This window comes from Scyliorhinus canicula, chromosome 3 (assembly GCF_902713615.1).
Source record: "Scyliorhinus canicula chromosome 3, sScyCan1.1, whole genome shotgun sequence".
In the NCBI taxonomy this organism is placed as follows: domain Eukaryota; kingdom Metazoa; phylum Chordata; class Chondrichthyes; order Carcharhiniformes; family Scyliorhinidae; genus Scyliorhinus; species Scyliorhinus canicula.
The window spans coordinates 181,981,068-181,999,182 of NC_052148.1; the positions used below are offsets into that span (position 1 = coordinate 181,981,068).

Below are 18,115 nucleotides of genomic sequence, written 5' to 3' on the forward strand. Positions count from 1 at the left end.
TCGATGTTGTGCCGAGCAATGATCACCCTACTCAAGTCAACGTATCCACCCTATACCAGTAACCCAATAACCCCCCCCCCCCATTAACCTTATTTTTTTAGGACACTAAGGGCAATTTAGCATAGCCAATCCACCTAACCCGCACATCTTTGGACTGTGGGAGGAAACCGGAGCACCCGGAGGAAACCCACGCGCACACTGGGAGGACGTGCAGACTCCGCACAGACAGTGACCCAGCCGGGAATCGAACCTGGGACCCTGGAGCTGTGAAGCATTTATGCTAACCACCATGCTCAGGCTATGCCCCCTAGTTCTGCTTTCACCTGCCAGTGGAAACAACCTGCCCGCATCTATCCTATCTATTCACTTCATAATTTTGTATGTTTCTATAAGATTCCCCCCTCATCCTTCTAAATTCCAACGAGTACAGTTCCAGTCCACTCAACCTCTCCTAGTAATCCAACCCCTTCAGCTCTGGGATTAACCTAGTGAATCTCCTCTGCACACCCTCCAGTGCCAGTACGTCCTTTCTCAAGTAAAGAGACCAAAACTGAACACAATACTCCAGGTGTGGCCTCACTAACACCGTATACAATTGCAGCATAACCTCCCTAGTATTAAACTCGATCCCTCTAGCAATGAAGGACAAAATTCCATTTGCCATCTTCATCACCTGTTGCACCTGGAAACCAACTTTTTGCGACTCATGCACTAGCACACCCAAGTCTCTCTGCACAGCAGCATGTTTTAATATTTTATCATTTAAATAATCCCGTTTGCTGTTATTCCTACCAGAATGGATAACCTCACATTTGTCAACATTGTATTCCATCTGCCAGACCCTAGCCCATTCACTTAACATATCCAAATCCCTCTGCAGACTTCCAGTATCCTCTGCACTTTTCGCTTTACCACTCATCTTAGTGTCATCTGCAAACTTGGACACTTTGCCTTTGGTCCCCAACTCCAAATCATTTATGTAAATTGTGAACAATTGAGGGCCCAAAACTGATCCCTGAGGGACACCACTAGGTACTGATTGCCAACCAGAGAAACACCCATTAATTCCCACCCTTTGCTTTCTATTAATTAACCAATCCTCTATCCATGCTACTACTTTACCCTTAATGCCATGCATCTTTATCTTATGCAGCAACCTTTTGTGTGGCACCTTGTCAAAGGCTTTCTGGAAATCCAGATATACTACATCCATTGGCTCCCCGTTATCTACCGCACTGGTAATGTCCTCAAAAAATTCCACTAAATTAGTTAGGCACGACCTGCCCTTTATGAACCCATGCTGCGTCTGCCCAATGGGACAATTTCTATCCAGATGCTTCACTATTTCTTCCTTGATGCTAGATTCCAGCATCTTCCCTACTACCGAAGTTAAGCTCACTGGCCTATAATTACCCGCTCTCTGCCTACCTACTTTTTTACACAGTGGTGTCACGTTTGCTAATTTCCAATCCGCCGGGACAACACCAGAGTCTAGTGAATTTTGGTAAATTATCACTAGTGCATTTGCAATTTCACTAGCCATCTCTTTTAGCACTCTGGGATGCATTCCATCAGGGCCAGGAGACTTGTCTACCTTTAGCCCCATTAGCTTGCCCATCACTACCTCCTTAGTGATAACAATCCTCTCAAGGTCCTTACCTGTCATAGCCTCATTTCTATCAGTCACTGGCATGTTATTTGTGTCTTCCACTGTGAAGACCAACCCAAAAAACCTGTTCAGTTCCTGAGCCATTTCCTCATCTCCCACTATTAAAACTCCCTTCTCATCATCTAAAGGACCAATATTTACCTGAGCCACTCTTTTTTGTTTTATATATTTGTAAAAAAATTACTGTTTGTTTTTATATTCTGAGCAAGTTTACTCTCATAATCTATCTTACTCTTCTTTATAGCTTTTTTGGTAGCTTTCTGTTGGCCCCTAAAGATTTCCCAGTCCTCTAGTCTCCCACTAATCTTTGCCACTTTTTATGCTTCTTCCTTCAATTTGATACTCTTCCTTATTTCCTTAGATATCCACGGTCGATTTTTCTTAATCCGTGTCTGACCTTTATCCTTTTCCAACTTAATATTGAATTATATTATATTATGATCACTATTTCCCAACAGCTCCCCCACTGTGACTTTCTCCAGCTGCTCTGCCTCATTTCCGAGGACCAGAGCCAGCACAGCCAGGAATATTACAGGTAAAACGGATGAGTTAAGGGCGAAGATTAGATCGTTTGGAGACTTGGACGTAGAGATGGCAGATGGAGTTTAATCCGGACAAATGTGAGGTAATTCATTTTGGAAGGTCTAATGCAGGTAGGGAATATACAGTCAATGGTAGAACCCTCAAGAGTATTGAAAGTCAGAGAGATCTAGGTGTACAGGTCCACAGGTCACTGAAAGGGGAAACACAGGTGGAGAAGGTTGTCAAGAAGGCATACGGCATGCTTGCCTTCATTGGCCGGCGCATTGAGTATAAGAATTGGCAAGTCGTGTTGCAGCTGTATAGAACCTTAGTTCGGCCACACTTGGAGTATAGTATTCAATTCTGGTCGTCACACTATCAGAAGGATGTGGAGGCTTTAGAGAGGGTGCAGAAGAGAGTTACCAGGATGTTGTTTGGTATGGAGGGCATTAGCTATGAGGAGCGGTTGAATAAACTCGGTTTGTTCTCACTGGAACAACGGAGGTTGAGGGGCGACCTGATAGAGGTCTACAAAATTATGAGGAGCAGAGACTTTTCCCCAGGGTAGAGGGGTCAATTACTAGGGGTCATAGATTTAAGGTGCAAGGGGCAAGGTTTAGAAGAGATGTACGAGGGAAGTATTTTTACACAGGTATTGGTAGCCTGGAACTCTCTGCCGGAGGAGATGGTGGAAGCAGGGACGATAGTGACATTTAAGGGGCATCTTGACAAATACATGAATAGAGGGTTACGGACCCAGGAAGCGTAGAAGATTTTAGTGTAGACGGGCAGCATGGTCAGCACGGGCTTGAAGGGCTGAAGGGCCTGTTCCTGTGCTGTATTTTACTTTGTTTTTTGTTCTTTTAAAAAAAAATTTAGATTAGCCAATTATTTTTTCTAATTAAGGGGCAATTTAGCGTGGCCAATCCACCTACTCTGCACATTTTTGGGTTGTGGGGGCAAAACCCACACAGACACGGGGAGAATGCGCAAACTCCACACAGACAGTGACCCAGAGCCGGGATCGAACCTGGGACCTCAGCGCCGTGAGGCAGTTGTGCTAACCACTAGGCCACCGTGCTGCCCTTGTTTTTTGTTCTTTGAGGATTGACGTGTGGAATTATTATGTAGGAGCCATGACGGAGACATTGTTGAGGGAGGGGCAGGATGGCAGCTCAACATCCCTGGATTTAAAGTCTTCAGGCGAGACAGAGGAGGGGGTAAAAGAAGGGGAGGCATTGTATTAATAATAATCTTTAAAAAAAATTATTTGTATTCAGATTTTTTGTCAAAAAAATAATTTTTTGCATAACTGGATGCAGCAATTAACAGAACAAATAAGTGTTAACCATATATACAAAGAAAAAAACAATACAACGTAACAATCCCCCCCCCCCCCTCCCCCCAGGATGCTGCTGCTGCTAACCTTTACTGCTCTCCTAGAAAGTCGAGAACCCCGCCGTGGACCCTCTCCAGGCAAACTTTATTTTCTTGAGACTGAGAAACCATGTCATGTCACTCAGCCAGGTCTCGACACTCGGGGGCTTCAAGTCACTCCACATTAACAGGATCCGTCTCCGGGCTACCAGGGAGGCAAAGGCCAATACATCGGCCTCTTTCGCTTCCTGAACTCCCGGATCGTCTGACACACCAAAGATCGCTATCTCCGGACTCGGCACCACCCGCGTGTCTAAGATCTTGGACATTGCCTTAGCAAAATCCTGTCAGAATCCCTTAAGAGCCGGGCATGCCCAGAACATATGGACATGATCTGCAGGGCTTCCCGCACACCTCGCACATTTATCCTCAACCCCAAAGAGCTTGCTCATCCTGGTTGCCATCAAGTGCGCCTGGTGAACCCCTTTAAACTGGACTAAGCTAAGCCTGGCACATGATGATGAGGAGGAATTAACCCTGTATAGGGCATCCGCCCATAGGCCCGCATCCAGCTCCCCGCCTAGCTCCTCCTCCCATTTGCCCTTAAGTTCCTCCACTGGGCTTCCTCCGCCTCCTGAAGTTCCTGGTAGATGTCCAACACCTTCCCCTCCCCTGCCTAGGTGCCGGAGACCACCCTATCCTGTAAAATCTGTGATTGTTGTGTATTGGGGTCCAGACTGAGGCTCCCTCCACCCCCCTGTGACTTCTCCACTGACCCTTTTAATCTTTGTAGCTGCAAAAGTTCGGCAGTGCCAGCCCACCCACCCACCCCTCTGACTGCACTCTAGGTACAGTCTCTTTACTCGCGGGATCTTACTTGCCCATATGAATCCCGAGATGATCTTGTTCACCCGCTTAAAGAAGGATTTAGGGATGAAGGTGGGAAGGCACTGGAAGACGAACAGGAATCTGGGGAGAACCGTCATCCTAACGGTCTGCACCCTCCCCGCTAGAGATAGCGGGAGCATGTCCCACTTTTGAAGTCCCCCTCCATCTACTCTACCAACCGAGATAGATTAAGCTTGTGGAGGGCATCCCACTTTCGAGCCACCTGTATCCCGAGGTAGCGAAAGTGCTTCTCGACCAACTTCAGCGGAAGCTCTCCCTGTCCCTTTTCCTGCCCCTTAGCTTGGATCACGAACATCTCGCTTTTCTTCTTGTTTAGTTTGTACCCGGAGAAATTGCCAAAGTCCCTCAGAATCTGCATGACCTCCTCCATCCCTTCTAGTGGGTCCGAAATATACAGGACCAGATCGTCCGCGTAAAGCGAGATCCGATGCTGCTCCCTCCCCCGAACCAACCCCTGCCAGTTCTTTGAAGTCCGCAGTGCTATAGCCAGCCGCTCTATCACAAGGGCGAATAATAACAGGGAGACGGGGCACCCCTGCCTTGTCCCCGGTGGAGCCTAAAGTATTCCGACCTCGCCCTGTCCGTGTGCACACTTGCCACGGGGGCCTGGTAGAGTAGCTGGCCTCACCGAATCCGAACCTTCTTAGCGCTTCCCACAGGTACTCCCATTCCACCCAGTCATAGGCTTTTTCTGCGTCCATCGCCGCCATTACTTCTGCCTCTCCTCCCTCTGAGGGCATCATGATAATGTTTAGGAGCCTCCGTACGTTGGAGTTCAATTGCCTGCCCTTGACGAAGCTTGTCTGATCCTCCCCTATCACCCCAGGGACATAGTCCTCAATTCTAGCAGCCAAGATCTTGACCAACAGTTTTTGCGTCTACGTTCAGGAGCGATATCGGTCTATAAGATCCACACTGTAGCGGATCGTTCTCTCGTTTGAGGATAAGTGAAATCGAAGCCTGTGACATTGTTGGGGCGAGGGTCCCTCTCTCTTTGACCTCATTAAAGGTCCTGAGTAGGATTGGGTACAGCAGTTCCGAAAATTTCTCATACAATTTACCGTAGAACGCCCTAAAAACTTTGTTCACCCCCTCTGGGTCTATGACCGTGTTGCCCTCCTTACCCCCTACTTCCCCAATTTCTCTGGCCGCCTCCCTCTTGCGAAGTTGGTGCGCCAGCATTCTACTTACTTTCTCCCCGTATTCGTAGACAGCCCCTTTGGCCTTCCTCAGCTGTGCTACCTCCTTCCCAGTGGTCAGCAGGTCGAATTCTGCCTGCAGCCTCCGCCGCTCTTTCAGTAGCCCCGTCATGGGGGTCTCCGCGTAACTCCTGTCTACTCTGAGTATCTCCCAGACTAGCCTTTCTCTCTTTGCTCTTTCTTTCTTCTCTATGGGACCTGATAGAGATCAACTCCCCTCTAATAACTGCCTTCAGGGCCTCCCACACCGTGGACGCCTCTACCTCCCCTGTATCGTTAGTTACCAGGTAAGTTTGGATGTTCCTCCTTATCCGCCCACAAACCTCGTCATCTGCCAGCAGCCCCACATCTAGCCTCCATAGTGGAAGCTAACCTCTCTCCTCCCCAAGACGCAAATCCACCCAGTGTGGAGCATGATCGGAGACTGCAATGGCAGAGTATTCTGTCCCCTCCACCCTAGAGATTAACTCCCTGCTCATCACAAAGAAATCTATATGGGAGTAGACTTTGTGGACATAGGAAAAGAAAGAGAACTCCTTTGCCCTTGGTCGGGCGAATCTCCACGCCCCCCTGTTCCATGAATCCCCTCAGTTCTTTAGCCGCCGCTGGTCGCTTCCCCGACCTGGGGTTTGACCGGTCCAGTACAAGGTCTATAACTGTGTCAAAGTCACCCACGTTGTCCCAGTTCGGGGCGTAAACGTTCACTAGCACCACCCGAGTCCTCTGCAGCTTCCCGCTAACCATTATGTATCTGCCCCCCCCCCCCCCCCCCCCTTTGTCAGCCACAATATTCCCTGCCTGAAAAACCACCCGTTTGCTGACCAGGCTTGCTACTCCTCTGGTCTTTAAATCCAACCCTGAATGGAATACCTGGCCCACCCACCCTTTTTCCCAATCTTGTTTGGTCCGCAAGTTTTAGGTGCGTCCCCTGTAACATGGCTACGTCTGCCTTTAACTCCTTCAGGTGCGAGAACATGTGAGCCTGCAGCATCCCATCCCCCTCTCTACCCCCCCCCCCCCCCCCCCAGCAACCCCGTGATCCCAAACCCCCAAGTCAAGCACCCGCTTCAAACTGGCTCTCCCCCATTACGCTTCTGTGAGTCAACTGACCCATGCTGACCCTGGCCGCTCCCGCCTCTGTTTTCGATTACTCAGATGCCTCATTTTTCAGGCCCCTCCCTCCCTGTGGAAAGCCCAACTTATCTGCTTCAACGGCCCCCAAAGAACATTTTGCGCCCCCTCCCCCCAGTGAAACAAACAACAAACCCCGTGCGCAAACCCGGCCCCACAAAAGAAGCGGCTCCAGCTGCCAGGAGAGCAGCCCTACGTGTAGGCCCCTCTCCTCCCCCTGCGGCCGAGCTCTACAGAAGCTGAAAACATGGCCAAAGAAACAGGGAACAAACAAAAATATGAGCAAACAACATAGTGTCGCTCCCTCCGGCTACTCGGCAATTACCGTCCCCACCAGAGTAACGTCCCAGTGTGGCTGGCCTTTAGTTCGAGTCCAACTTTTCTTAATGAAATTCCACGTCTCATCCGGTGTATCAAAGTAATGGTGCCGATCTTGATACGTGACCCACCGCCTCGCCGGATGCAACAGTCCGAACTTCACCCCTTTGCTGTGGAGGGGTGCCTTAGCCCGGTTGAATCCAACACGCCTCATGGCTAGTTCTGCACCCAAGTCCTGGTAGATGCAGATTACGCTGTTCTCCCACCTGCTGCTCCGCTCCTTTTTTAGCCTATCGCAGGACTCATTCCTTATCTGAGAAGGGATGGAACCGTACCAGCATGGTCCTCGGCGGTTCATTGTTTTGGGCTTCCTTGCAAGGACTCTTGCACCCCATCCAGTTCCAGAGGCCGAGGAAATGCTCCTGACCCCATCAGGGCCCCCAATAATGTGGTCACGAATGCGCTCACGTCTGACCCCTCTGCACCCTCTGCACCCTCAGGTAGGCCCAGAATGCGCAGGTTCTGCCTCCTGGACCTGTTTTCAAGGTCTTCCAGCCTCTCCTGCCACCTCTTATGTCGGGTGTTGTGGGCCTCCACCCTGATGGCCAGGCCCAGTATCTCCTCTTCGTTATCCAAGACCTTTTTCTCAATCTCCTTGGTCGCCTTCTCCTGCATTTTCTGGGTCTCAACCATTTTCTCCATTGAGGCCTTCATTGGGGCCAGCATCTACGTTTTCAGGTCAGCAAAGCACCTTCTAAGGAACTCCTGCTGTTCCCGCGACCACTGGGCCCATGCTGCCTGATCCAGGCCGGCCACCAAAGTGTGTCTACTTCAATGCCAGGAGTATACAAAATAAGGTAGGGGAACTGGCAGCATGGGTTGGTACCTGGGACTTCGATGTTGTGGCCATTTCAGAGACATGGATAGAGCAGGGACAGGAATGGTTGTTGCAGGTTCCGGGGTTTAGGTGTTTTAGTAAGCTCAGAGAAGGGGGCAAAAGAGGGGGAGGTGTGGCGCTGCTAGTCAAGGACAGTATTACGGTGGCAGAAAGGATGCTAGATGGAGACTCTTCTTCCGAGGTAGTATGGGCTGAGGTTAGAAACAGGAAAGGAGAGGTCACCCTGTTGGGAGTTTTCTATAGGCCACCTAATAGTTCTAGGGATGTAGAGGAAAGGATGGCGAAGATGATTCTGGAAAAGAGCGAAAGTAACAGGGTAGTTGTTATGGGAGACTTTAACTTTCCAAATATTGACTGGAAAGATATAGTTCGAGTACATTAGATGGGTCGTTCTTTGTACAATGTGTGCAGGAGGGTTTCCTGACACAATATGTTGACAGGCCAACAAGAGGCGAGGCCACATTGGATTTGGTTTTGGGTAATGAACCAGGCCAGGTGTTAGATCCAGAGGTAGGTGAGCACTTTGGAAACAGTGACCATAATTCGGTGACCTTTACATTAGTGATGGAAAGGGATAAGTATATCCCGCAGGGCAAGAGTTATAGCTGGGGGAAGGGCAATTATGATGCCATTAGACATGACTTAGGATGTGTAGGTTGGAGAAGTAGGCTGCAAGGGTTGGGCACACTGGATATGTGGAGCTTGTTCAAGGAACAGCTATTGCGTGTTCTTGATAAGTACGTACCAGTCAGGCAGGGAGGAATGGGTAGAGTGAGGGAACCGTGGTTTACCAAAGAAGTGGAATCTCTTGTTAAGAGGAAGAAGGAGGCCTATGTGAAGATGAGGCGTGAAGTTTCAGTTGGGGCACTTGATAGTTACAAGGAAGCGAGGAAGGATCTAAAGAGAGAGCTAAGACGAGCAAGGAGGGGACATGAGAAGTCTTTGGCAGGTAGGAGCAAGGAAAACCCAAAAGCTTTCTATAGGTATGTCAGGAATAAAAGAATGACTAGGGTAAGAGTAGGGCCAGTCAAGGACAGTGGTGGGAAGTTGTGTGTGGAGGCTGAGGAGATAAGCGAGATACTAAATGAATACTTTTCGTCAGTATTCACTCAGGAAAAAGATAATGTTGTGGAGGAGAATGCTAAGACCCAGGCTATTAGAATAGATGGCATTGAGGTGTGTAGGGAAGAAGTGTTGGCAATTCTGGACAAGGTGAAAATAGATAAGTCCCCGGGGCCTGATGGGATTTATCCTAGGATTCTCTGGGAAGCCAGGGAAGAGATTGCTGAGCCTTTGGCTTTGATTTTTATGTCATCATTGGCTACAGGAATAGTGCCAGAGGATTGGAGGGTAGCAAATGTGGTCCCTTTGTTCAAGAAGGGGAGTAGAGATAACCCCGGTAACTATAGGCCGGTGAGCCTCACGTCTGTTGTGGGTAAAGTCTTGGAGAGGATTATAAAAGATACGATTTATAATCATCTAGATAGGAATAATATGATTAGGGATAGTCAGCATGGTTTTGTGAAGGGTAGGTCATGCCTCACAAACCTTATCGAGTTCTTTGAGAAGGTGACTGAACAGGTAGACGAGGGTAGAGCAGTTGATGTGGTGTATATGGATTTCAGTAAAGCGTTTGATAAGGTTCCCCACGGTCGGCTATTGCAGAAAATATGGAGGCTGGGGATTGAGGGTGATTTAGAGATGTGGATCAGAAATTGGCTAGTTGAAAGAAGACAGAGGGTGGTGGTTGATGGTAAATGTTCAGAATGGAGTTCAGTTACGAGTGGCGTACCACAAGGATCTGTTCTGGAGCCGTTGCTGTTTGTCATTTTTATAAATGACCTAGAGGAGGGCACAGAAGGTTGGGTGAGTAAATTTGCAGACGACACTAAAGTCGGTGGAGTTGTAGACAGTGTGGAAGGATGTTGCAGGTTACAGAGGGACATAGATAAGCTGCAGAGCTGGGCTGAGAGGTGGCAAATGGAGTTTAATGTGGAGAAGTGTGAGGTGATTCACTTTGGAAAGAAAAACAGGAATGCGGAATATTTGGCTAATGGTAAAATTCTTGGCAGTGTGGATGAGCAGAGGGATCTCTGTGTCCATGTACATAGATCCCTGAAAGTTGCCACCCAGGTTGATAGGGTTGTGAAGAAGGCCTATGGTGTGTTGGCCTTTATTGGTAGAGGGATTGAGTTCCGGAGCCATGAGGTCATGTTGCAGCTGTACAAAACTCTGGTACGGCCGCATTTGGAGTATTGCGTACAGTTCTGGTCGCCTCATTATAGGAAGGACGTGGAAGCTTTGGAACGGGTGCAGAGGAGATTTACCAGGATGTTGCCTGGTATGGAGGGAAAATCTTATGAGGAAAGGCTGATGGACGTGAGGTTGTTTTCGTTAGAGAGAAGAAGGTTAAGAGGTGACTTAATAGAGGCATACAAAATGATCAGAGGGTTAGATAGGGTGGACAGTGAGAGCCTTCTCCCGCGGATGGAGGTGGCTAGCACGAGGGGACATAGCCTTAAATTGAGGGGTAATAGATATAGGACAGACGTCAGAGGTAGGTTTTTTACGCAAAGAGTGGTGAGGCCGTGGAATGCCCTACCTGCAACAGTAGTGACCTCGCCAACATTGAGGGCATTTAAAAGTTTATTGGATAAGCAAATGGATGATAATGGCATAGTGTAGGTTAGATGGCCTTTAGTTTTTGACTTCCCGTGTCGGTGCAACATCATGGGCCGAAGGGCCTGTACTGCGCTGTATCGTTCTATGTTCTATATGTCCTATGTTTTTCATGAATGGAGCGATCTGCCTGTACTGTGCGTAGAACAATACTTTTCACTGTACCTCGGTACACGTGACTAATGTAAATTTAAAAATCTTGTTGAAGGGTCACTTACAAAGGGACACAAGTTCAGGGTGAGGGGCAGGAGGTTTAGAGGGGGATTTGAGGGGAAACTTTTTTACCTGAAAGGTGATGACGGTCTGGAATGCACTGGCTGGGGGGGTGGTAGGGGCAGGTTACCCAAACTCCTTCTCAAAAAAGTACCTGGATGATCACTTGGCACATCATAACATTCAAGGCTATGGGCCAAGTGCTGGCAAATGGGATCAGGTAGGCAGGTCAGGTGTCTTTCATTTGGCGGTGGAGACTGGATGGGCCGAAGTTCCTCTTCTGCAATGTGTTATTCTGTGATTGAAAATGTACTGTTCCAGAATGCACATGCAGGAATTTCTCCTTATCCGTGCCCTACACTCTACCCTTTTCCCAGTCTACCTTAGGGTAATTGAAATCCCCAACTATCACAACCCGACTTGACCTGCAGGTTTCCATAATCTGCCTACAAATGCTCTCTTCCACTTTCTGCCCACTATTTTGAGGTCTATAGTAAATACTAAAACATGTCTCCACTTCCTTCCTGTTTCTCACCTTTTGTATTTGTTTTATTGTCACGTGTACCGAGGTATAGTGAAAAGTATTGCTTTGCGTGCAGTCCAGACAGATCATTCCATACATGGAAAAAATACATAGGACATAAATAAATACACAATGTAAATACATAGGCACAGACATTGGGTGAGCATATGAAGTGCAGTACTACTCAGTAGAGAAGATGGGTGAAGAGATCCGACAGTCCATAAGAGAGTCATTCAGGAGTCTAGTAACAGCGGGGAAGAATCTGCTTGTGACCTCAAACCATGTAGATTCTAATTCAGGAACTGCATCTCATTCAAAGACTAGAGACCATCTTTGACCAAGACTGCTACACCTCCTCCCTTCTTACCCACCCTGTTCCTACTGAAAACCTTTTCACCGGTCCTGTTCTGGCTTGAGCCATGTTTCTGTCAATTGTACTATATCTTATGCCTTTCGAGCAATTTCTGTTTCCAGTTCTCCAATGTTGTTCACTATTTTCTCTGTGCATTTACAAACATACAATTTAACCCCACCCTTATCTCTTTCTTGTCCTTTGGGAGGCAACCATTGCTTTGTTCACTGTCAACACTCAAACTTTCTCTCACTTCCTTTTCCCTATTCATTTCTACCTTGCAAGCTGGGACAGCTGCCATCATGACACGACGAGTCTTAACACCTACTGTGCCAAGTACTGCAGGGCTCCCCGACATGATTCAGGCAACAAACGCCAATGATTTATTCTGTTACATATTTGTGGTGGATTGACATTCATTGTATGCATGCTGCATCAGTATGTATATGAATTGTGTACCAGAGCCATCAATCATGTCAGCAGTGGCTATCCCTTGTTGCCCAGTAAACATCCTTTGGTTTTCTGTGATGGCTCAAATGCAGCTGGCACAGCAGACCGCCACAGACTGAAGGCAATATAGCAACTGCCATGACACCTTATATTGACCTACAGAATTGCTGCTTTGTTCACACACCAGTTGAATTTTGAGGGAGTAGAATTCATTTCAGATTCGCAATAGGGTAGAGTTGACATGCAGTGATGTGCGTGCAGTCAATGTCACCTTGCACCATGGCGATGTCTGCAATCCTGACAAAGCTGAGAGCTTGTTCTATCTGCTTATCTCTGGCAGAAGAGCATTAAATGTAGGCTTGTCTTTGAATAGAGGGTATCAGGGTGGTCAGACAAGTGGAAGATGTTGCAAATATTTCTAGCTCCTGATTTTTTAAAAAAAAGTTCCATCATGTTCAATGCCACATCTACCAGCAATACATATCTTGCCTTCTTCAGAAGTTGCAGTTGTGACATATGTCAGTGAATTGGCTTGACTGAAGCACAGATTTCTTGTGCATTATTCCTAATGTGACTCAGAGAGGAGAACTGCTCTCTGAACACCCTGGGTCCATATGGTCTCCTACTGAGAGCTCTTGTGTCCTGATTCCTTGCCCATCCAGCAGCTAGTCAACAAAAACAATAACTTCTATTGATATAGGTGTCTGTGATAGTATAAAATGTCCCAAGGCATTCACAGGAGCATGATGAAACCAAGCCACATAGGAGATATTAGATCAGATGATGAAAAACTTGGTCAAAGAACTAAGTTTCAGGAGTGTCTCGAAGGAGAAAAGTGAGGTAGAGAGGCTTGGAGAGGGTATTCTAGAATATGGGGCCAAAGCAACTAAAGGCTTGGTCACCAGTGGGGGAGCAATTAAAAATGTTCAGGAGTTCAGAATTAGAGAATATCAGAAGGTATCTTGGACTGTTGGGCTGGAGGAGATTATGAGATAGAAAGGGACGAGGCGAGGGAACGATTTTAAAACAAGAGTGAAACTTTTAAGATCTTGACATTGCTTGACCTAGAGCCAATATCAGTCAGAGAGTACAAGAGTAATTGGAATTTTCTGTGAGCTAAAACCTGGGCAGCAAAGGGCCAAGTTTTGAAAAGCCTTCAGTTTATGGAGGGTATAATGTGGTGGAGCAGGCAGCTACTGTGCCTCTCCTCTGTCATGTTGTCGTCAGAAATACCAGTGCAGCCTGGTCGAGGAACAGTTAGTCTGTGCAGAAACCTTGAAGCACCAAAACATTGCAGAAGCACAGCAACAGAAGGAATTATCCAGCAGATAATCTTTAAGTAGTGATGATCCACTCTTAGTCACAATATTATTTTCCCATACCCATATTGTGAAATTACCACTGTGAAGTCACAGGTTATACCTGTAGTAAGTCTAAAGTTATTGTACTGCAATCCACCCATGTGCCACCTGGTACTTTTGTACTCCTAGACTGACAACACCCACATACTGAAGAACAAGAGCAGACAACAGAGCACCTAACGACTGGTGTTATGAGGTTAAGTTAGATAAACAGTTGTCTCTAGGGCATTATGCAATTTATATTTAGTAAGAGCGATGAACATCAAGGTTGTATTTCCAGGAATGTCAGTGATTGCCAACACATTGACTTCTGTCCACAGTAATAAATGATTTGAAAATAATCTAGATTAAGAAACAAAAATCTCAAGGATGCTTGAAATGAGTCCAATTGATAAACTTCACAATTATTGTCCTCTGTCAACCAGCCACCATGAGCAGGCTAGCCATAAATAGTACAAGATCTCAAATTATATAATTTCTTACTCCCAACTACTGAAGCTGTTTGGCAAGGTTCCCATTTCTCATTCCTATCCAAAGACTCCTCCTGAAACATGTGTGGACGTGGAAGCATCAGGCACCCTTCCACTGGTAAATAGTTTGATGTTGATCTTTTTTTAGGCTATTGTGAAGAATGGTCATTGATGGAAAGTTTAGGTTTGCTACTACATGGAGCAATGAAACCATAGAAGTCTTTCAGGAGAAGAAGGGTAAAGGAACTTAAAAAAAAATTAAAACAAACTCAATCAGGCTGTTTAGCACACTGGGCTAAATCGCTGGCTTTGAAAGCAGACCAAGGCAGGCCAGCAGCATGGTTCGATTCCCATAACAGCCTTCCCGAACAGGCGTCGGAATGTGGCGACTAGGGGCTTTTCACAGTAACTTCATTGAAGCCTACTTGTGACAATAAGCGATTTTCATTTCATTTCATTTAATCACTTATGTGATGTTCTTCCTAATGCAAAAACGCACAATCTTTTTCCAATTCAGGGGCAATTTAGCATGGCCAATTCACCTTCCCTGCACATCTTTTTAGGTTGTGGGGGTGAGACCCACACAGAAACGGAGAGAATGTACAAACTCCACATGGACTGGGATCGAACCTGGATCCTCGGTGCTGTGTGGCAGCAGCGCTAACCCCTGAGCCACCGTGCTGCCCACATGCGCTCGGGAAAATATGAAAGAGAAAAGACAAGAAAACATTTTGAGTGTACACACCATATCAGAATGCAAAAGCTAAAAGATAGAAAGCGTTTTAATACTGGCCAAATAAAAACAATGACGATGGGAGGGGGAAGAATTAATGGGTTGAAGATCAACAAAATAATAAAAAAAGGTTGCATTTGGAAAACGCCTTTTAATGTAGTAAAATATTCAAAGCTGCTCCATAAGGGTGATTATCAAACAAAATTTGACTGAGTCTTGTTGGAGATAATAAAACAGGTGATCAAAAGCTTGGTTAAAGATGTTGATTTTAAGAAGCACTTGGAGGAAGGGAGAGAGTAAAGAGATGGAATGTTTCATGAGTTTCAGGGATTAGGTAGCTGAAGGATTGGTCCCTAATAGCAGAGCAGCTAAAACCTGCGAAAACACAAGACGACCAACATTGGAGGAATGCAGATTGGTTAAGTGTAAGACTGGAGGAAGTTACAGAGATAGGAGGGGCTAAGCTGTTTAGTAGAAAACTGGCAAAACAGAAAAATATTAAAAGAATATACAGATAATAGGGTGAACAATGCAGAAGAGGTCCATACAAACACAAAGGTGAGAAAATGGAGACTAGTGAACAGAAAATATATAAAAACATCAGCCGATTCCACCTTTTTACCGATAATACCCATTTCTTTTCCATTGTATCCATGTTATCCTATATTCTTCCCCAAACTGTTGGCAAAAGTTTTGAATTTGGGAAGCTGATATTATGTTTCCACTTTTTGCATTCACTGTGAATACCTTAGCCCAGTGTTTTAAAAAAAATAAATTTAGAGTACCCAATTAATTTTTTCCAATTTAAGGGACAATTTAGCATGTCCAAACCACCTACCTTGCACATCTTTGCGTTGTGGCCACGAAACCCACACAAACACAGGGAGAATGTGCAAACTCCACACGGACAGTGACGCAGAGTTTGGATTGAACCTGGGACCGTGGCACCGTGAGACTGCAACGCTAACCACTGCGCCACCATGCTGCCAGCTCAAGTGTTTTTTAAACTTTTTTCCCCAGGACCCACTTTTTCCAGCCGACTTGCCTTTGCAACCCATGCCGGCTGACCTTCGTGACCCCCTTACATTTAATGCGAAAGGAGAGCCTGCTTGGTCCTCACTACCTCATTCCAGTCAGGTTCACGGGACGGAAGGTCAGTGTCCATATCGGGTGCAGAGCTCAGCCAGTTCCTTTGTCCTGTCTTCATCTTTGTGAGAACAGAAAGTCCAACCTCGAACATGTACACCACCATGAAGGGCAATAGCAACAAAATGCCTGTTTTACTCAGCACTGGATACTCATGGGAGATACTACTCCAGAATGCTGACAGACTCATCAGTTTTGGGTGTGTTTTTAATGTGTTGTCACAAGCACGGTACAGCAGTGTAGTCTTCATTTTGGAGTCAGCTCTCAGTTACTGACTGACTCAGGGGCCTCAACCTCAAAAATAATTTGTAAAAAAATGTTTTCAATTGGGTTTTCAAACATAGTATATTTATAGGTGTACACAAAAGAGGAAAGAGAAAAAAACTAAGATATTAAACACAAGATAAAAACAACAACGCTATATAGTCACCAAAATCATGCGATTAACAATTAAAGAATAACATGTTGTTGGGGGGGGGGGGGGGGGGGGGGGTCAGAAACTGGGCAAGTATGTAGACATTGAGGTACTGGAGAGATAATTACAGTATATCTGTGTTGTTGCTTGCTTCTCCCGGTCGGCTTTCGCTGTTGTTGTTGCGTGTTCGCCTCTCCATTGGCCATTGGCATTTATTCCTCCTGTACTTTCTTACTCTCTGCTGTGTTTTCCGTGGTTGTTGTCATTTCCTGTGCTCTCCTTCCAGCTTGTGTTCCCTCATCTCCCCCCCCCCCCCCCCCCCCCCCACCCCCGCAGATCTGAAGGACAGATCTGAGGCATTCAAGGCAGACGACCCTGACCTATACAAGAAATCCAGGTACGACCTCCGCAAAGCCATCCGAGATGCCAAAAGAGAATATCAAACCAAGCTAGAGTCACAGACAGAGTAAGGACTAAACAGCATAACGGGCTGCAAAGCAAAGCCGAGCAGTATCTCTGGCAGCAGCGCACCCCTCCCCGATGAACTCAATGCATTCTATGTACGGTTCGAGCGGGTAACAAACAATCCGCTGTCGAGTGCCCCAGCAGCCCATAATTCACCCATACCCACCATCACAGCTTCTGAAGTCAGATCGGCCTTCCTGAAAGTGAAACCTCGGAAGGCGATGGGCCTGGACGGGATCCCTGGTCGTGCACTCAGTGCCTACACGGACCAGCTGTCAGAGGTTTTCACAGACATCTTTAACCTGTCCCTACTCCATTCCGAGGTCCCTCCTGCTTCAAGAAGACCACCATCATACCGGTACCAAAGAAGAACCAGGAAACGTGCCTCAATGACTACCGTCCGATGGCCCTGACTTCAGTCATAATGAAGTGCTTCGAGAGGTTGATCATGAAGCGCATCACCTCCATACTCCCAGAATGCCTTGATCCACTGCAATTCGCATACTGTTGCAACCGGTCCACATTAGGTGCCATTTCCCTGAGCTTACACTCATCCCTAGAGCATCTCGAAAACAAGGACTCCTACATCAGACTCCTATGTATTGACTACAGCTCCGACTTCAACACCATAATCCCAGCCAAGCTCATTTCAAAGCTCCAAAACCTAGGACTTGGCTCTCCATTCTGCAACTGGATCCTCGATTTTTCTGACCAACAGACCACAATCAGTAAGAATGAACAACAACACCTCCTCCACAAGAGTCCTCGATACCGGGGCCCCACAAGGCTGCGTACTTAGCCCCCTACTCTACTCCCTGTACACACACGACTGAGTGGCAAAACTTGGTTCCAGCTCCATCTAGAAGTTTGCTGACGATGCGACCATAGTGGGCCGGATCTCGAATAACGACGAGTCAGAATACAGGAGGGAGATAGAGAACCTAGTGGAGTGGTGTAGCGAATACAATCTCTCCCTCAATGCCAGCAAAACTAAAGAGCTGGTCATTGACTTCAGGAAGCAAAGTACTGTACATCCCTGTCAGCATCAGCGGGGCCGAGGTGGAGATGGTTAGCAGTTTCAAATTCCTAGGGGTGCACATCTCCAAAATCTGTCCTGGTCCACCCACATCGACACTACCACCAGGAAAGCACAACAGCGCCTATACTTCCTCAGGAAATTAAGGAAATTCTGCATGTCCACATTAACCCTTACCAACTTTTACAGGTGCACCATAGAAAGCAACCTAGCCTGGTATGGCAACTGCTCGGCCCAGGACCGCAAGAA

General features: G+C 46.9%; 1 protein-coding gene across 2 annotated transcripts in view; it reads left to right on the plus strand.

Moving 5' to 3' along the window:
* Positions 1 to 18,115, plus strand: part of LOC119963167 (protein transport protein Sec24D-like) — a 212,892-nt gene that overhangs the window by 7,037 nt on the left and 187,740 nt on the right. Inside the window, exon 2 of one of the 2 annotated variants that reach the window (XM_038791861.1) lies at positions 2,128 to 2,294. The exons of the other annotated variant lie outside the window; for it this stretch is intronic. The gene's annotated coding sequence lies outside the window, so the exon portion shown is untranslated. The remainder of the gene's footprint in view (positions 1 to 2,127; positions 2,295 to 18,115) is intronic. 2 annotated transcript variants of the gene reach the window in all.